This window comes from Amblyraja radiata, chromosome 29 (assembly GCF_010909765.2).
Source record: "Amblyraja radiata isolate CabotCenter1 chromosome 29, sAmbRad1.1.pri, whole genome shotgun sequence".
Taxonomy (NCBI): Eukaryota; Metazoa; Chordata; class Chondrichthyes; order Rajiformes; family Rajidae; genus Amblyraja; species Amblyraja radiata.
This window is the reverse complement of record NC_045984.1, coordinates 23919625-23940862: the sequence shown is the minus strand read 5'-3', so window position 1 is coordinate 23940862 and position 21238 is coordinate 23919625. Positions and strand designations below refer to the sequence as shown.

The following is a 21238-nucleotide window of genomic DNA, read 5'->3' as shown; positions in this document are numbered from 1 at the left end:
TTAAATATCGACACTTTTTAAAAAACTTTTTATATATATTTATTTTACAGAACCATGCACATGGGGCATTTTTATGGACGCACCTAGCACTTTTACTTTTACTATTTACCTGATTGGAGAGTCAAATGCAACGAAATTTCGTTCAAGGTGCACTGTGTCTAGGTGTATATCTGAATGACAATAACGTTTCATTCATTCATTCCTTCATTCATAAACAGCATTAGGTAAATAGCCAGCCCCGGGAAAACAAAACATTGCGGTTTGAGTTGTAGTGCTTACATCATTCATTATGTGGGAAGGAACTGCAGATGCTGGTTTACACCGAAGGCAGACACAAAACGTTGGAGTAACTCAGCGGGCCAGGCAGCATCTCTGCAGAGAAGGAGTAGGCGATGTTTCTGGTCAGGACCTTTCCTTCACAGATGCTGCCTGACCCGCTGAGTTACTCCAGTATTTTGCGTCTACTATTCGCACCATTAGTGTCAGTGGGACGATTCTTACAGACTCGCCTGAACCCCGGGAGGTGCATTGAATGTTGTAACTCGTCTGCCCCGCGTATCGGTGGAGTTTTTGTTTCAGACCGTGTTTGTTGGTGAAACTGATCACTGAAAAATACAACCGAGTGTACCCTTCCCGGTTAACATCATGTCCCCCCCCCCCCCCCCCCCTCCCTCCCCCCTCTCCCCTATTTCGTTGCCCTATTTCCTTCGCTCCATAGATGCTGCTGCACCCACTGAGTTTCCCCAGCACTTTTGTGTACCTTGCTCCCAAACATCTACCAAGTAAAAGGAAGAGAATTCGAGACTAGCCCGGACCTCCAGCGATAAAAGGCAGAGCAAACTAACTCCCCGGGGTCTATACAGCTAGTTTTATACAGCTATACAGCGAGCGACAACTTGGAGATAAGACCGTGCTCTAAACACAGAGCAAGCTTTAAAACTCGCTTGAAAACACGCGTTTGATTTCCACAGCCTGTATCAACATCAGTCATAACTACAAGTTAAGTTAGAAAGTGGAGCAATATTGAATCCACGCTGCAGGCAGTATTGAAAGTAAATGATTCGCCCAAACTGCAGAAGATAACGGTCTGAAGACCCTGAAACGTCACCCATTCCTTCTCTCCAGAGATGCTACCTGTCCCGCTGAGTGACTCCAGCTATTTGTGTCTATCTTCTGTTTCTGGTGATGTCTAGTTTCAAGATATAGCGTGGAAACAGGCCATTCGGCCCACCGAGTCCACACCGTTCACACCGGTTCTATGATATCCCGCTTTCACACACACACACACAGTATAATTCTACAGAGTGTGTGAAGGAAGGGGACTGCAGATGCTGGTTTAAACGGAAGATAGACACAAAAAGCTGGTGTAACTCAGCGGGTCAGGCAGCGTCCCCGGAGTGAAGGAATCAAGTTCAAGTGAGTTTATTGTCATGTGTCCCTGGACAATGAAATTCCTGCTTTGCTTCAGCACACAGAACATAGTAGGCATTGACTACAGAACAGATCAGTGTGTCCATATACCATTAGATAAATATATACACACATGAATAAATAAACTGATAAAGGGCAAATCACAGATAAGGTGACTTGTAACAGATATGAAGAAGGGTCTCGACCCGAACCGTCACCAATTCCCTTTCTCCAGAGATGCTGCCTGTCCCGCTGAGTTACTCCAGCAGTTTGCGTCTATCTATAATTTTACAGAGTTCCACTAGATTTCAGCAAGTTTTGCGTGCGGACTTACCGACTCTCCTGGTATGCGGTGTTTCACAGAGCTGTTGTGATTATTGAGAGCTTCACTCTAGAGTCCTTGCCCCGAGATCACGATCTCCGCTGGAAAACGCGAGCATCTGTCTGTATACCTATTTGTGTCTCTTATCTCCGACCGAGTCCCCTCTGCGTGTATCCGTGGAGGCTTTGAAGGGAGTTCTGTCGGGAGCCTCTTATAAGAGGTCGGTTTGCAAAACCACGTATCTGGTGGGTACAGACTGCCCTTTCCAGGAAACGGTTGCTGGGACATTGTCCGCCCACCCTCACGCCCATTTGACTTACCCCGCCAGTCAATTTGCCTCCTCTTCGACTAAACCAGGAGATATTTGCAAACATTTAGAGGCGAGAGAAAGAGAGGGAGAGAGGAAGGAGGAACGGCGCCCGGAGCACTTCGCTGTGAAAATGAACAAGCCTTCTCGGAGAAGGTTCGCCGACATCTGCATGGAAGGGCTAGATAGAGTTGTACAGCGTGGCAACAGGCCCTTCAGCCCAACATGTCCATGCCAACCGAGCCAGGTGCTCCATCTAACCTAAGTCCCACTTGCCCGTTTTTGCCCCACAACCCCCCTCTAAAACTTACATACGTTGTAGGAGCCGCATTAGACCATTCGGCCCATCAAGTCAAGGCTGATCTATCTTTTCCTCTCAATCCCATTCTCCTGCCTTCTTCCCGTCACCACTGACACCCGCACGGACTAATCAATGATCCATGTACCTGTCCACATGTATTTTAAATGTTAAAGTACCTGCCTTCCCCGGAAGCTGGTTCCGTATACTCATCTCCCCTCTGAGTGAAAAACATGTCCCTCAGGTTCCTATTAAACCCCCCCCCCCCTCCCCCCTCTCACCTTAAACCCGTGTCCTCTTGTTCTTGATTCCCCTCCCTGGGTAACATACTCTGTGCATCTACCCTATCTAATTCCCTCATTAATGTTTCCCCTCACATCTTAAACCAAGGCTCCTACAACAGTAGATTTTTCTCGCCAAGTGCTAAAACCGAGCAAGCAGGGATGGCATGCATTTATAAACTTCTAAACTGCTCCGACCATTGCTCTTGCAAATCTAGTATTAGCTCCAAAAGCAGAGACAAGCAGAGACTTGGGCTGAAGGGCCCGTTTCCATGCTGGACGCCTCTTATCTAGCCCGTCCATGGGGATTGCAGGGTGGCGCAGCGGTGGAATTGCTGCCTCGCAGCGCCGGAGACCCGGGTTCGCTCCGGACTGCGGGAGCTGTCTGTACGGAGTTTGTACATTCATCCGGGGAAAACCCACACACAGGTCGCGGGGAGAACGTACAAACTCTGTACAGACAGCACCCGCGGTCAGGACCGAACCTGGATCTCTGCCGCTGTAAGGCAGCAACTCTACCGCTACGCCCTGTTTCAGGTTATAATGTTTCAATGAACCGATTTCAATGATCGGATCCAAGTTGTTACAAAAAAACAGACACTTGTGGAGTGTAACAGCTGTGCACCAGATGTGATGTGAGGTGGCAGAGACTGAAAGCGCAGGCACGTGGCACTAGTGCAGCTGGGACATGTTGGCCCGTGTGGGAAAGTTGGGCCGAAGGGCCTGTTTCCACACTGTATCACTCTATGATTCCAGCATCCTGTCCAGCTGAGTTACTCCAGCTTTTTGTGTCTATCACGCGATTACTCTGTGTGTGTGAGGACAGGACATACAGTGGCACCAAAAGACATTTGGAGTTGCAAATGCAATACTGCCCTGAGTTGGTGACATGTCTGCAAGTGGGCAGCACAGTGGTACAGCCGTTAGAGCAGCTGCCTCAGAGACCAAGGTTCAAACCTGACCTTGGGTGCTGCCTGTTTGTAGGTTCTCCCCGTGAGCCTGTGGATCTCCTCCCACTGCTCCGGTTTCCTCCCAAACCCCAAAAAAGTACAAGTAGGTAGATCAACGGGCTGCTGTAAATTCCCCCTAGTATGTAGGTGAGGGATCGAATCTGTGGGAGTTGATGACAATGTGGAGAGAAAAAAGTTGGATTAAGTTCAAGTTCAAGCCAGTTTATTGTCATGTGTCCCTGATAGGACTTCAGCACACAGAACATAGTAGGCATTTACTACAAAACAGATCAGTGTGCCCATATACCATAATATAAATATATACACACAGGAATAAATAAACTGATAAAGTGCAAATAACAGATAATGGGTTATTAATAATCAGATTAGAGTAATATAGGATCCGTGTAAACAACTGGCATTTGTAATTTGCCCTTAAGGTGCAGGGAGTGGATGGGAAAGTGGAATCATGTAGATTCCGTGTGTATGGGCGATCGATGGTCAGCATGGTCTCGGTGGGCCGAGGGGCCTGTTTCCATTAATAAGTGTAAACTAAGTAGGTGGTTGATGGACTCGGTTGATGCACTCCTCTAGTATGGACTCAGTGGGCCAAAGGGCCTGTCCAAGCTCTATCTCTAAATTAATTAGGTGCTTGATTATCGGCATGGACTTGATGGGCCGAAAGGCCTGTTTCCATTCTTATCTCCGAACTAAATAGGAGGTCGATGGTTAGCATGGACTTGTTGGGCCAAAGGGCCTGTTTCCATTCTTATATTTATACTAAGTAAGTGGTTGATGGTTAGCATGGACTCGGTGGGCCAAAGGGCCTGTGTGCATGCGCTATCTCTAAATTGAGTAGGTGGTTGAGGGTCAGCATGGCACGGAGGGCTGAAGGGCCTGTTTCCATGCTTGTATCTCTCTTTAAAGAAATCTGCAAATAAGATCTCCGAAAACAAACAATTTCCTCAATGATTCCAAATAATTTTATATTCCTAGAAATAACCTGCTAATAAAACTAATCGAGTTCCTAAGTTGGAACTGGGGGAGTAACAGTTACTTCCTCTGAGTTTCATTATAAAGGTGGAATGTATTGAAGAATTGCACAAAGGACGTCCTGCTGAGTTGAAAGTTAACAGATGAACTTTGGATCACAGAGACGCAGACTGTCTGGCGGCAGATAGAATGTCTTTGAAGAGATGTGGATAGAACGCAGAGATTGTTTACTGTCTTTAAGGTCTGGTGAGCTAAACGCACAGAATGCTTGTGCAAGGGAATACGTTCCAGGAATGAATTGGTGGTGGCCACGGGGAAAAGGGTGAATAGTGATTGTATACAAAAATTATCTAATTTCCAAAACAGGAGCAAATAGATTACACCAACTGCCTATCTTCAAAGAGTTTAGTACCAGAACATAGAACGCTGAACAGTGCAGCACAGAAACAGGCCCTTCGGCCCACATTGTCTGTACCAACCATGGTGCCGATCTAAACTGCACATCTAATGAGAACCTCCAGATTTAATAGGAACCCGAGGGGCAACATTTTTACACAAAGGGTAGAAGGCATTTGGAATGAGCTGCCAGAGGAGATAGCTGAGGCAGGTACTGTTACAACGTTTAAGAAACATTTAGGCAGGTACATGGATAGGATGGGTTTAGAGAGATATGGGCCAAATGCAGGCAGGTGGGACTAGTGTAGATGGGGCCATGTTGGTTGGTGTGGGCATGTTGGGCCGAAGGGCCTGTTCCAATGCTGTATGACACTATGACAGTGACAAGAAAAGTGGCTTGAAGTATATTATTGGATGGGTAATGAGTTGATGGATAGTGAAATGGAGAAAGACAGATATATATATATATATATATATATATATATATATATATATATATATGAGAGAGCGAGAGAGTGAGAGAGAGTGAGAGACAGAGCGAGAGAGAGAGCTTTCTCTGTACATGTCAATACCGATCAAGAAGTGTAGGCAGGCAGGAGGGACTAGTGTAGCTGGGACACATTGGCTGGTGTGAGCAAGTTGGGCCGAATGGCCTGCTTCCACGCTGTAAGACTCTATGACTCTGTGTTATTGATATTCAAGAGGCTACAAAGAATTGAGAGGGGGGAATGGGAGTGATGCAATTGTTCTGCTGGGGAGCCAGCATGGATATGATGGGCTAAATGGCCTCCTTCCATGTAATAAGACGGTAAGTATGAAAATCCAGCCACAAGGGCGCTCGGATTTGTTGCATCTTCAGATCAAAGCTGCAGATTGGTGTAGGAGGTTCTAAATGATCACTTTCTGGTGAAAGTATTCTGGTGAAGGAGTGAATCATTCTTTTCATTTACAAAGGGCTTGATCTACAATATTTGGTAACGACTGCTAAGAGCTGTTTACAATGAAACCACGATTTTACGAGAGGAAGTTTTTGCCATGGCTGAGGAAGTACAATACCCGCGTGGGGTGGTGTTAGACTTCAGCTGTTGTTGATGATAAATGAACAAAGGGTGCCGAGTTTCAGAGCACGGTAAACAAAATAGAAATACAGGATGTAATCACGAGATCAGGCAGATCAGTGGAGAGGGAAAAGGACACAGTGCGCTGGAGTGACTCAGCAGGTCAGGCAGCATCTCTGGAGAATGTGGATAGGTGACGTTTCGGGTCGAGACCTATCTTCAGGACACTTCTTCATCTGTCTGAAGAAGGGTCTTGACTCGAAACGTCACCAGTCCATGTTCTCCAGAGATGCTGCCTGAAACCGCACTGTGTGCCCTTTTGTGTATTAACCAGCACCTGAAGTTCCTTGTTTCTACAGTAGAGAGGGAAACTGGAGGAATGCATTTAGAAAAATAAAGTGCTTGAGTAACTCAACAGGTCAGGCAGCATCGGTGGAGAGAATGGACAGAGGACTTTCTATGTCTCTCTTTTCTCTTTCCCCTGAGTCTGAAGAAGGGTCTCGACCCGAAACCATCACCTATTCCTTTTCTCCAGAGATGCTGCCTGACCTGCTGAGTTACTCCAGCTTTTTGTGTCGATCTTCGAACAGAGGTCATTTCGGGTCTGGACCCTGCTTCAGATTGAACAACCTGAAACATAATTGATCCATTCCCTGACTTTTCTAATTATCCGTTATGTCTCCCCCCCGATATTTAGGTGGTCAACATTTGCTTAATTAATTAGCTGAATAACAATCCCCTTCCAAATTGTCTCTCCGCCCCAGGACCAGAAAGGTCTTTGGTTTGTGTAGGAAGAAACTGCAGATGCTGGTTTACACCGAAGATCGACTCAAATTGCTGAAGTAATTCAGCGGGACAGGCGGCATCTCTGGATAGAAGGAATGGGCGACGTTTTGGGTCGAGACCCTTCTTCGGACTGAGATTCAAGGGAGTGGGAGACACAGAGATATGGAAGGGTAGGGTGAGAAAATGGCATATCAAAGGGGACGAAGTTCAAGGAAAATAAGGACCTGGTACGGGATACTTTGTAACATTGTCACCGCCCTTTATGTGGCAACTCTTTGCATACCTTGAGTATGTAATGTAACTGCAACAACATCAGTAAGGTCCCACACAATTAATTTCTAAGGGATACACCTCAATCAATCACGTTAACCTCTGGCAGAAGAAATTCCTGAGAGCCATTGATGTTGTTCTTGGAGATTTCAGAAGATTTTCCACTGACGTTACAGCAGACAAGAATTCCAGAGCTTGCATTTTAAGAGGTACTTTGGACACTGAAGCTTATTTAAAACCATTTTATTATCTAATCGTGCTCATGGCAAATCAACTGGTATGTTAAAATAATTTTTCAAGTTACTTTGATGATATCTAAATGGATTGGCCGAATGATCTGGTCTCTGGAAGAATGTGACTGCTGAATGTCCAGCTGTTTATCAGGCTACTGAACCATCCTACCACAACTACAGAACAGTCCTGAACTACTATCTTCCTCATTAGAGATCGAGACTGTCTTTGATCGGACTTTACTTGCACTAAATGTTATTCAAGATATTCCCTTTATCATGTCTCTGTACACTGTGGATGGCTCAACGTAATCAAGTAACGTCTTTCCGCTGACTGGTTAGCACACAACAAAAGCTTTTCAGAGTGCCTCGGTACATGTGAGAATAAACCAATGATTAATGTCTAATGACTGCAGATTTACACTCCAAGTTCTCCTGGCTTTTGTTTTTGATGGTGCAACACAGTTTAATTTAATTTATTTTTGGGGGGGGATCTGAGAATTGCTGGCAAGTCCGACATGTATTGGCCTTCCCGAATTGTCTTTGAGAAGGTGGTGGTGAGCCGCCATCTTGGACAAGTGTTGTCCTTCAGACTGAGGAGCTCCTGATGTGCTAATGGGAAGAGAGCATCAGAATTCAGACCCAGTAATGAAGGTGGACAAGCCACATATTTCCAAGATAGGATGGTGTGCGACCAGGAGGAGAACCTGTGGGTGGTGGTGTCCCTGTACTTCTTCTCCCCTTATCCCTTGTGGTAGGCCTCACAGGTTTCGGGGAGAGTTGTTTACAGGTAGCCAACTATTGTTAGTTAGTCAGCTGGTTTATTGTCTTAGCTTAGTGTTATAAGGTCATAAGGAATAGGAGTAGAATTAGGCCATTCGGCCCATCAAGTCTACTCCGCCATTCAATCATGGTTGATCTATCTCTCTCTCCTAAGCCCATTCTCTTGCCTTCTCCCCATAACCTCTGCCACCTGTACTAATCAAGAATTGTCACATGAACAGAGATACAGTGAAATGCTTGTTCTGAATGCTATCCAGTCAAATCACACTAGACATGAGTACGATAGATCCTCTGTGCCATAGGGTCATACAGTACTATAACAGGCCCCTTGGTCCAACCTGCCCATGCAGACCAAGTTGCCCTTTCTACACTTGTCCCACCTGCCAGCATTTGGCCCATATCCCTCTAAACCTTTCCGATCCATGTACCTGTCCAAATGTCTTTTAAATGTTGTCATCGTACCTGCCTCAATTACCTCCTCTGGCAGCTTATTGCATGTTCCCACTGCTGGGAAATTCTGAAGCAGCATCTTAAAGCTATGCCCTCTCACCTTTGACATTTCTACCCAGGGAAAAAAGGTACAGACACCTCTCTACCCTATCAGTGTCTCTCATAATTTAAAAATACTTCTGTCAGGGCTCTCCTCAACCTCTGAAGCTTCAGGGAAAACAATTCAAAAATTTCCAGCCTTTAAGAATAAGGGGAAACCATTTAGAACAGAGACGAGGAAACGCTTCTTCACACAGAGAGTTGTGAGCCTGTGGAATTCTCTGCCTCAGAGGGCGGTGGAGGCTGGTTCTCTGGATACTTTCAAGAGAGAGCTAGATGGGGCTCTTAAAGATTGCGGAGTCAGGGGATATGAGGAGAAGGCAGGAATGGGGTACTGATTAGGGATGATCAGCGATGATCACATTGAATGGCGGTGCTGGCTTGTAGGGCCGAATGGCCTACTCCTGCACCTATTGTCTATTGTCTATTGTCTATTGTCTGTCCTTATAGCTAATACCCTCAAATCCAGGAAGCATTTTGGTAAACCACACTGTAAAAGGGACCTCTTGACGTTCAGATTGACAAATACTTGTTTGGTAAGGGTGTCAAGGGTTACGGGGAGAAAGCAGGAGAATGGGGTTGAGAGATAGATTAGCCAAGATGAATGGCGGAGTAGACTCGATGGCTTCTGCTCCGATGACATGAACTTATAAACTTATGTCTATAGAACTGCCCGCTTTGTCTCATCGTCTACCTGCCTCGAACTAATCTTTCTCCCCTCCTTTGCTGAATTTCTAAACTGCTCCCAACCCTCAGGTCTGCAGTTTTCTCTGGCAATTTAAAAAAAATTATCTTCGAATTGAACGCTGTCTCTGATTCCTTCACCAGCCATGGATGTGATTTTCTTTCTTGACTTATTTCTGTTCCAGACAGGAATGAAAAATGATGTTGTATATTTTCATACTTAAAATATCATTGCTTATCTATCATCAGCCCATTTATTAAAGCTGTGTAGAGTTTCACCGCCAATGGCCAGAACCCCAGTCATTATTTGCCAATGCTTCAAGTTCTGAAATGTTCTCCCTAAAAGTAGTTGTCTTTCTATTTATCTCTATTTTAAGAATATAAAAGCTTAAGAAATAGGAGAAAGACTAGAAAGACTCAAGGAGTCTTTGAGTCTATTTCTGGGAGAGATGATTGTTCTATCTTGTGATGCCAGACAGTTTGGTTCAGTATTCCTTGGTGTTAAGCAAAATTAAGGGTGGCCTTATTCAACCATATAAGGTCCTAACGGAGACACAAGGAACTGCCAGAATCTTGAGCAAAACACAGAGTGCTGGGTTGGAGCGTCGGTCCCAGGCAAGGGATCGCAGGCTCCAAACTCAGTTGGTCAAGCAGCATCTGCGGAGGGTGCAGCAGCATCTATGGAGCGAAGGAAATAGGCAACGTCAGTCAGTCTGAAGAAGGGTTTCGGCCCGAAACGTTGCCTATTTCCTTCGCTCCATAGATGCTGCTGCACCCGCTGAGTTTCTCCAGCACTTTTGTTTACCTTTGATTTTCCAGCATCTGCAGTTCCTTCTTTAACAAAGCATCTGCGGAGGGAATGGACTGGTGACGTCTCAGACAGATCGGACTGAAGAAGAGTCACGACCCGGAACGTCACCTCTCCATTCCTTTCCCAGATGCTGTCTAAGGTCCTAAGAGGGTTTGACAGGGTAGTTTGTTGAGATGTTCTCACTAGTGCGAGAGTCACAAGCGAAGAAAAACAGCTGTGAAATAAAAGGCCAGTCACTTAGAGCAGAGGTGTGTAGAAATGTCCATGCAGGGGAGAATCGGTGGTCACGATGGCCGATCTCCGAGGACCAGGCTATCCCATTGCACTTCGGGTGTGCTGAAGCTTGCAACGTCCCCCAAATACAGGATACTCGACTGCAAAATATGTGGTAGTGGGGGACTGAGTTTGCAAAAATATTTTTAAAATATATTAATAGGACGGCACGGTGGCGCAGTGGTAGAGTTGCTGCCTTAGAGCGCCTGAGACCCGGGTTCGATCCTGACTATAGGTGCTGTCAGTACGGGGTTTGTACGTTCCCCCTGTGACCTGCGTGGGTTTTCCCCGTGTGCTCCAGTTTCCTCCTGCACTCCAAAGACCCACAGGTTTGAAGGCTGATCGGCTTTGGTAAAACACCAGCACTTTGCGTCTATTTATGTAAACCAGCATCTGCAGTTCCTTGTATCTACGTAGGAAAATTGCCAAGATGTATGCGTGCCAGCAGTTGTCTGTCTTTTCACCGTTTTATTTTTATTTTTAGTTAGTTAAAGTGTTTTGTTTGGTGGTCTAGACTTTTTTGTGTGGGGGGGTGGGGGGAGGGGGGGGAGGGGGAAACTGCCTTTCAGGGTCCCTACCTGGTCGGAGAGGCAGCTTTTCTCCGGGCTGCAGCTTCGACCCGTCCTCGCGGCCTACCAGTGGCCGTGGAGCGGCGTTTCCTGTCGCGGACCGCCCAGAACCTCGGCTTCGGCGGCGGCACAGCGCTGGAGCGCTATCGTGGAGCGGGCGATGCCTTGCCTGGGTCGCCGCGCTGGAGCTCCGGTGAGCTGAGACCGCCGGGTAAAACATCGCGGAGCTGCGGGACTGTGGAGCGACCAGCTGCGGGCGGCAGCGCCGAACTTTACACCGGGAGCCTGGGATCTCGCGACGAGATCGGCAGTTGTGGAGCTCCAACCGGCGCGGCCTTGTCGGCTTCGGAAGCCGCGGCCTCCAGTACGGAGGCGGCCGTTCCAGGGTTCCCATGCCGCTGTGAGGACTCTCCCGACGCCGGAGCACCACCACCCGGCGAGAACGGCCAGGAACATCGGGCCTCCGTAGAGGCAACTGTGGAGGCCTCAATAGGCCCGACTATGGGTGAACTGGGGTTGGGGACTGGACTTTGTGCCTTCCCTCATGGTGGGAGCCATTGTGGGGGGATGTTCTTTGTGTTTAAGACTCTTATTGGTGTTATGTCTGTATTCTTTCTTTGTGTGCTGCAAAATGGCAAAAAGCATTTCACTTCATTACACCTCGGTGTATGTGAATGTGACCAATAAAATACCTTTGATACCTTTGATACCTTTGATTTTTGCTGCTCATTTAATTCCAGCCTCTTTTGGTCTGTTAGGCTTGAAGCAGTCTAATTCTGAGACTAGATACAATCTAATGGAATTCTAGAGTAGGGATATAAGAGTAGGGATCGAACTTTGTGAAGCAAACAGCAGAATTTGGTGAGGCACGGTTCAGAGCATGTTAAGGTTAATTGTGTTGTAATTTGTGAGTATACTGTAAGTGTATTCCATGCAAATGTATCCCGGTTTTAGGCAAGGTTGATATTTGTGGTGTCACAAGTTTAATGATGGGTTAGGATAAGTAGAAACATAGAAAATAGGCGCAGGAGTAGGCCATTCGTCCCTTCGAGCCTGCACCGCCATTCAATATGATCATGGCTGATCATCCAACTCAGTATCCCGTACCTGCCTTCTCTCCATACCCCCTGATCCCTTTAGCCACAAGGGCCACATCTAACTCCCTCTTAAATATAGCCAATGAACTGGCCTCAACTACCTTCTGTGGCAGAGAGTTCCAGAGATTCACCACTCTCTGTGTGAAAAATGTTTTTCTCATCTCGGTCCTAAAGGATTTCCCCTCTATCCTTAAGCTGTGACCCCTTGTCCTGGACTTTCCCAACATCGGGAACAATCTTCCTGCATCTAGCCTGTCCAACCCCTTAAGAATTTTGTAAGTTTCCCCCTTTTGTGAGATCCCCCCTCAATCTTCTAAATTCTAGCGAGTACAAGCCGAGATTATCCAGTCTTTCTTCATATGAAAGTCTTGACATCCCAGGAATCAGTCTGGTGAACCTTCTCTGCACTCCCTCTATGGCAATAATGTCCTTCCTCAGATTTGGAGACCAAAACTGTACGCAATACTCCAGGTGTGGTCTCACCAAGACCCTGTACAACTGCAGTAGAACCTCCCTGCTCCTATACTCAAATCCTTTTGCTATGAAGATAGGATGCGAGTGTTTAGCATTTGTTAGAGTGAGTTAATCGTGTGTAGTTTCCATTATTTAGCCGATACCGGCAGCGTAGGTGGTGAGAGCAGGTATTGAGGGGGGTGGTTCTGGGACGCCAGAACTGACAGCTGAGCCTTCTCGAGGTGTCGTGGGCCTTATTATGCCCCTGTCCCACTTAGGAAACCTGAACGGAAACCTCTGGAGACTTTGAGCCCCACCCAAGGTTTCCGTGCGGTTCCCGGAGGTTGCAGGTGGTTGCCGGAGGTTGCAGGTAGTGGAAGCAGGTAGTGAGACTGACAAAAACCTCCGGGAACCGCACGGAAACCTTGGGTGGGGTGTAAAGTCTCCAGAGGTTTCCGTTCAGGTTTCCTAAGTGGGACAGGGACATAACTCAACGAAACGCCAGTGAAGGGAGGTGCCCACTTGATAACCCCAATGAGATACTTGCATCTACACAATCAGGTTTTTTTTAATGTGTTTGTTGGCATGTGGCTGTTTATTGCATATGGAGATAGCATAAGATAGTATAAACAGTTTAGATAGTACTTTGGCTTTGGCTTTCTTGGTTGAGTGCTTATCCTGGTGTTATAACACAAGTATTTATGTTTTAATATATATTTACGTGGAACTCACACTGCATCAAAAAACGAGGGCACTAGAATAATGCAAGTGACTGTCTATGTTACGTTTATGATTGTTTATGAACAAACTGAGATATCATCGCTCAGAAATACTGTTATACAGCCAGCAGCTCATTTATTTGATGAAGAGTAACCTAAATGAATTTTTTTTTAACAAAATGTTTGTTTGATCAACAGTTCGAATGACAGTGCCAAGAAAGGATTGCCGGTAATTGGGAATCAGTACATGTGAATATTTGTGTTTCGGAAGCAATTAACAAGGAATAATATTTATAAAATGATTTTTGTTTATTCTAGAGGCAAGCAACGAACTACAAAGTCAGGAGAGGAAAAGATAAGGGCCTCGACCCGAAACGTCACCTCTCCAAAGAAGCTGCCTGACCTGCTGAGTTACTCCAGTAGTTTAGTTTAGTTTATAGTTTTAGTTTAGTTTTAGTTTAGAGATACAGCACAGAAACAGGCCCTTCGGTGCACCGAGTCTGCGCCAAGCAGAGATCACCCCGTACAGTAGTACTATCCTACACACTAGGGACAATTTCCAATTTACCGAATATCTTACCAAAGACAATTGACCCACAAACCTGTCTGACTTCGGAATGTGGGAGGAAACCAGAGCACCTGGAGAAAACCCATGCGGTTACAGAGAGAGAACGCACAAACTCCGTACAGACAGCACCCATAGTCAGGATCGAACCTGGATCTCTGGCGCTGTAAGGCAGCAACTCTACCTCTGGGGAAATGCGGCATGTCTCCAACGACTCTTACAAATGTCAACAGATGCATCATAGAAAGCAAACTGTCGGGTTGCATCCGAGCTTGGTTTGGGAACAGCTCCGCCCAAGGCCGCAAGAGATTGCAGAGAGTTGCGGATGTAGCACGGTCCATCACACGGACCAGACCTCCTAACATTGACTCCATCTACACTTCACGCTACCCTGGAAAGGCAGCAACATAATCAAAAGACTTGTCCCACCCTGATCATTTCTTCAACTCCCTGCTCCCGCCTGGTGTCAGCATAAAAGCATGCTCCACCGGACTCAGGAATAGCTACTTCCCCTCTTACAATCAGGCTTCTGAATGGTCTTCCCATAAGTTAGGATACTCAAAATTATGTGACTTAGTTGGTTAATCTGCCATTGAAGTTTTAGGTTGAGGATTATTATTGTCACATGCCCTGAGGTACAGTGAAAATCTTTGTTTTGCTTGCTACTCACTCAAATCCGATAACCTGATTTAGTTTAGTTTAGAGATACAGTGTGGAAACAGACCCTTCAGCCCAATTAATGCTCGCTGACCAACAATCACATGCCCGCTAATTCTACGCTACAATTTCTATGGAACATAATTCTACGGACAATTTACAGAAGCCAATTAACCTGCAAACCTGCACGTCTTTGTAACGTGCGAGCAAACCGGAGAATCCAGAGAAAACCCACGCGGTCATAGGGAGAACGTGCAAACTCCGTACAGACAGCACCCATTGTCTGGCACTGTAAGGCAACAAATCTACCACTGTGCCACCATGACCCCCCTTTGGCGTGTAGGTGAGTGGTGGAACCTGTGGACATGGTTAGGAAAGTGCGGAGAATTAAATAGGATTGTTGTAGGCTTAGTGTAAACGGGTGCTTAATGGGGAGTGCAGGTTGGGTGGGCCGAAGGGCCCGTTGTTATGTTTTGTGAGTCAATGACTCTTCATCTGAGTCTCTCACTGTAATTTTCCATTTGTTTCTCCCAATCCAGCTTCCCGTTCGTATTTTATTTCAAGGCATCATTCAGAAACTATTCTGATTGAGATGTGAATCCCATCATAACTGTGTTCTCTACATCATTACTGATGTTGAATACGGAGTTGCCTCCTCTACTAAACTGCCTTTGTCTGGCATTGAGGGCAGAGATCTGGTTTCAATTATAAAAGGAATCCAAGGATTCCTCAAATCCACTGGGAACTACAAGGAAGTGCATCATTACTCCCATAAAAAGTTGAAATCAGGCAACCAAACTGCTTTAGGAAGAGAGTGATCACTGAATCAAGCACAGCCCAGTGGTATAAATATTGATTTATCTAACTCCAGGCAGCCCCCGCATTCCCTCTCACTCCATCCCTCCACCCCCCATTCTTTCATTCATTGTTCTTTATTTCTCTACATCACCGTCTATATCTCTCATCTCCCTTGTCCCTAACCAGTCTGAAGAAGGGTCTTGACCCGAAATGTCACCCATTCCTTCTCTTCAGAGATGCTGCCTAACCCGCTGAGTCACTCCAGCTTTTTGTGACACGCTCGTAACTAACTGAATTTGTAATATATCCGACTTAGACCCCTGTCCCACGGTACGAGTTCATTCCAAGAGCTCTCCCGAGTTTGCCCTGATTCGAACTCGGAGACTCACGGTAATGGCCGCTCGTCGGTACTCGGGGCTCTCGTGGACGTTTTTCATCATGTTGAAAAATCTTCACGAGTCTTCCAGTGCTTACCTGCCGTTAGCGAGTCTTCCCGAGTACCTGCCATTAGCGCTAAGAGACGTCCCCGAGCTCCGACGTACCTGCTACGTTCATTCTCCGTGCTTACCACGAGTTTGATTTTTTTAAAAACTCGGGAGAGCTCTTGGAATGAACTCGTATCGTGGGACAGGGCTATTAAAAGTACACATAATTAGTGTTGCTGCAATTCCATGCAGCCAATCATCCATATCTTATGATTATTAGAGGTTTAGGGGTAATAGTTACTTGTTTGTATTGGTTGGTGGATTTCAACAATAACTGCTTCCATATATCATCCCCCCCCCCCCCCCATCCCCCCCACCCCCACCTCACCTGTATCCACCTATCACTTGCTAGGCTTTGTCCTGTCCCCGCCTCTCTCTTCCAGATTTCTCCCCCCACTACAATCGGTCTGAAGGACAGTCTCGACCCAAAACGTCATCTATCCATCTTCTCCAGAGACGCTACCTTAGTCAGGAGTCAAGAGAAACGGAACAATGAAATTCTTACTTGCAAGTAGCACAATACGTTTGTAAACAGAGTACTCAGTAATATAACGAACAAACAAAAAAAGACAGATTAAGACAACAAATTAAAAATCCAATATTGTGCAAAACAAGCCCAAAGACCCTAGTTTTTCGTTTTTTTTAGTTTAGTCCATTATTGTCACATGTATTGGGGTATAGTGAAAAGATCTCTTGTTCCGTGCTGTACAGCCAGCGATAATATTAGTGAAGCCCAAGCAGTTTGGAGTGTGGAGTTTCGTGGGATTTCATAGTGTTCAATATCCTGATGGTTGTTGGGAAGAACCTATTCCTAAACCTGGAAGTCACAGTTTCCAGTATACCCTCTTCCCAATTGCAGGAATGAAATGAGAGCATGGCCATTGTTGTGTGGGTTGTTGATAATGCTGGCTGACTTTCTGAGACAACCCCTCTTAAAGATCCCATTGATGGCGGGGAAGTCAGTACCCGTGACGAACCGGACGTTTTGTCATCTCCTTCGCTCCTGGGCAATGAAGTTACTGAACCAGGCCATGAGGCAACCTGTCATTATGCTCTTTACTGTACACTTGGAGAAGCCCAAGAGAGGATTCATTGGCATACCAAACCTTCTCAATCTTCCAAGGAAGTAGAAGCATTTGTGACTGCATCAATGAGCTGGGTCCAGGACAGACCTTCAGAGATATGCACGCCCAGGAACTTGAAGTTGTTGACTCTCTACATCACCGACTCTTTGATGAAGACAGGTTTGCGAAGCTTCAGCCTTCCTCTTCTAAAGTCAACAATCGCTGCCCTGGTTTTACTGATGTTACATAGAAACATAGAAAATAGGTGCAGGAGTAGGTCATTCGGCCCTTCGAGCCTGCACCGCCATTCAATATGATCATGGCTGATCATCCAACTCAGTATCCTGTACCTGCCTTCTCTCCATACCCCCTGATACCTTTAGCCACAAGGGCCACTCCCTCTTAAATATAGCCAACGAACTGGCCTCAACTACCTTCTGTGGCAGAGAATTCCAGAGATTCACCACTCTCTGTGTGAAAAATGTTTTTCTCATCTCGGTCCTAAAAGATTTCCCCCTTATCCTTAGACTGTGACCCCTTGTTCTGGACTTCCCCAACATCGGGAACATTCTTCCTGTATCTAGCCTGTCCAACCCCTTAAGAATTTTGTAAGTTTCTATGTTGAGAGCAAAGGCTGTTGTTCTGGCACCATTCAAGATTCAAGAGAGTTTATTGTCATGTGTCCCAGATAGGACAATGAAATTCTTGCTTTGCTTCAGCACAACAGAATATAGTAGGCATGTATACTGAACAGATCAGTGTGTCCATATACCATTCAATCAGATGATCGAACTTCCTTCTACACTCTGACTCAGCATTATCTTTATTACTCCGGCACTTTGTGACTGTTCTACTACGGTTTCCCCAGATACAGGCAACAGTGATGTTAGTAATGATCTGCTCCCATTATTGCATCCTTACGCAAGAGGGCCCAGACGCAAAATAATTCCAGGCTTCTTGGTTTTTTTCCACAGTTTGTGAAAGATTACTAACCAAAGACTCTCCCCTTTTAATACTCTCCAGACTTTGCTTGGGTCGCGTGCCTCTAGCATTTGTTAGTCATTATATTTTGGATTCCTTATGTTGGTAAAGATGTTTCAAAATAAAGGGCAACTTTAGTCATCAAATCTATACTGTAACAAGACAGAAGTGATTTTAACTCTTTCCAAATGTGGAGATGTTTTATGCATTTTACTACTGTTTGCCTTTCTGGGCTTTCTCTGAATTGAAGACTGGTTAATTGTCGAAACAAGGGAACTGCAGATGCCTGTTTACAGTTCTTAAAGAAGGGTTCTGACCTGTAGTACTGTGTATTCATGTCCCCCAGAGATGCTGCCTGACTTGCTAAATTAGTCCAACACATTGTGTCTTCAACTGGTTAACTGTTCGTTGTTAATCAGTTAATTGGACAATTGGTCAATTGGGTAATTGACTATGACTGTTCTGATAATAGAGTACTTCATACCATGGTAGAGTATATTGAAAATCTGAACAATTTAGTTGAAACATTTTAGGAAACGCAGATGCTTATTGGCAATTTTTTTAAATCAAAGTGCTGGAGTAACTCAATGGGCAGGCAACATCTCTAGAGAACATGTAGCGGCAATGTTTCAGGTTGGGTTCCTTCTTCAGATTGATTGTAGAAAGGCGGTGGGGGTGGAAAGCTGGTGGAGAAGTGGGGGAGGGAGTAGGTGAAAGAAGGGCAAAATATAACCAGGCCATACCCAGCGGGTGAGGCAGCATCTATGGAGCAAAGGAAATAGGCAACGTTTCGGGCCAAAACCCTTCTTCAGACTGATGTGGGGATGGGGCGGGAAGAAGAAAGGAAGAGGAGGAGCCAGAGGGGTGAGGGAGAGCTGAGAAGGGAAGAAGACAGTAAGGACCGCCTGAAATTAGAGAAGTCAATGTTCACACCGCTGGGGTACAAACTGCCCAAGCGAAATATGAGGTGCTGTTCCTCCAATTTAGGGTGGCCCCAACTCTGGCCATGGAGGAGGCCCAGGACAGAAAAGTTGGATTTGGAATGGGAGGGTGAGTTGAAGTGCTGAGCCACCGGGAGTTCAGGTTGGTTATTGCGAACCGAGCGGAGGTGTTCGGCAAAGCGATCGCCAAGCCTAAGCTTGGTGTCACCGATGTAGATCAGCTGACATCTAGAGCAGCGGATGCAATAGATGAGGTTGGAGGAGGTGCAGGTGAACCTCTGTTGCACCTGGAAAGACTGCTTGGGTCCTTGAATGGAGTCAAGGGGGGAGGTAAAGCGACAAGTGCTTACCTTCCACCCTACCAGGCGTCACGTACAACAAATAATCCTCCGTAATTTTCGCCACCTCCGACGTGACCCCACCACTTGCCACATCTTCCCATCTCCTCCCCTGTCTGCTTTCCGCAGAGACCGCTCCCTCAGCAACTCCCTTGTCAATTTGTCCCTTTACCAGCACCTCATATTTCGCTTGGGCAGTTTACACCCCAGCGGTATGACCATTGACTTCTCCAATTTCAGGCAGTCCTTGCTGTCTGCTCCCCTTCTCAGCTCTCCCTCTTGCCCTCTGACTCCACCTCTTCGTTTCTTCTTCCTGCCCCCCCCCACCCCCACATCAGTCTGAAGAAGGGTTTCAGCCCGAAACGTTGCCTATTTCCTTCGCTCCATAGATACTGCCTCACCCGCTGAGTATCTCCCGCATTTTTGTCTACCTTCGATTTTCCAGCATCTGCAGTTCCTTCTTAAACATACTATTATGTTGTGTCTTTTCTCAAATTGTTAGCACTTATTGGATTCATGGTGCAGTGCATTTAGTCGCTAGTTCGCCCTGAGACAACAAGGGGTGGCACAGGGCGCAGCGGTAGAGTTGCTGTCGTACAACGCCTACAGTGCCAGAGGCCCGGGCTCGATCCTGACTACGGGCGCTGTCTGTACAGAGTTTGTACGTTCTCCCCGTGACCTGCATGGGTTTTCTCTGAGATTTTCGGTTTCCTCCCACACTCCAAAGATGTACAGGTTTGTAGGTTAATTGGCTTGGTATAAATATAAATTGTCCCTAGTGTGTGCAGGATCGTGTTAATGTACGGGGATTGCTGGTCAGTGCGGACTCGGTGGGCCGAAGGGCCTGTTTCCACACACTATCTCTAAACTAAACTAAATATCTTAAAAATAATTTTTTGGGTGGGATTTAAAAATGTTGGCACTGAGGAACCGATTGGAAAGTAACTGTAATTCTCAGGCCATGGTCATCAATTCATGTCACTCTTTTGGGCTTAAACATCAGTCAGGAATGTATGTATCACAAGTTCTGTTGCAATAAGGATAAACTGTGTGCTTATTTATCCACACAGAGAGTTGACGCTGGGCCACTCCTGGAGATGATCTGATAGAGTCTTATCACTTATTTCAAATGTTCCTTAGGATTGCCTTAAACTTGAAAGATACAGCAGTTATCAGAATCAAAATAAAACTGTGACCAAAACAATGAATGAAAGGTGTGAAAGGAACAAATCAAACAGATGCTGCCTGACCCGCTGAGTTACCTCAGCATTCTGCGTCTCTCTTCAGTGTAAACCTACATCTGCAATTTCTTTCCACACATGATTATGTGCATGTATGTGTGGTACGTGGGAACACGAGAAGGCTGCTTCTACCATTCTACAGATTGTGATTGAGATGGTGAGAGAGAGAGAGACCTATTGATTTAGGTTCATTAAGTATTAATGTTGTCATGTGTCCCAAGGTACAGTGAAAAGCTTTGTTCAGCATGCTATCCAAACAGACCATATATCAACGCAATCAAGTCAAACGCATACAATCAGTAAAACAACCAGAGGACATAGAGTGTAGAATATAATTCTCAGCATCATAGTGCATCAATTCCAGAGACAAAATCCAATGACCACAGTGTGGTATAAACATATGGAAGGACTGTTCAGAAGCCTGCCAACAGAGGGGAAGGCGCTGTTCCTGAGGCTGGCTATGCATGTTTTCAAGCTTCTGTATCTTCTGTCTGATGGTTAGTGGGGAGAAAAAGGAATGACTGGGGTGGGATAAGTCATTGGTTAGGTTGGCTGCTTTTCAGAGGCAACGTGAAGTGTAGATAGAGTGGGGAGTCTGGTCTGAGCGAAGGACTGAGCTACCTCCACAGCTCTGTTATTTCCTGCAGCCTTGGGCAGGGCCGCTGCCAAACCAAACGGTGATGCAAGCTGACAGTATGCTTTCTGTGGTGCATCTGTAGAGTCATTGGAGATGGGGTGAATGTGCTTAGTCTTCTAACCAAACACTAGTTAAGCCTTACTCGGAGTATTGGGTGCAGTTCTGGTTGCCACGTTGTAGGAAGGATGTGGTTGTGCTGGAGAGAGAGCGAGAGTAGAGAGGAAATTCACCAGGACCTGGCCTGGTTTGGAGGACTTTATTTATGGGACAAGATTGGATAAGCTGGGCTTGT

The 21238-nt window shown here is 46.0% G+C and overlaps 1 protein-coding gene and 1 non-coding gene across 2 annotated transcripts in view; one reads left to right on the top strand and one right to left on the bottom strand.

Annotated features, from left to right (window-relative positions):
• tbxa2r (thromboxane A2 receptor) overlaps window positions 1–2025 on the bottom strand; it is a 41919-nt gene extending 39894 nt beyond the window's left edge. Inside the window, exon 1 of the mRNA XM_033046898.1 lies at window positions 1745–2025. The gene's annotated coding sequence lies outside the window, so the exon portion shown is untranslated. The remainder of the gene's footprint in view (window positions 1–1744) is intronic.
• An 8358-nt stretch (window positions 2026–10383) lies between these two features.
• Window positions 10384–10548, top strand: LOC116989772. Its single transcript, XR_004416321.1, has one exon. It is a non-coding gene; the product is annotated as a U1 spliceosomal RNA (small nuclear RNA).
• The last annotated feature ends 10690 nt before the right edge of the window (window positions 10549–21238 follow it).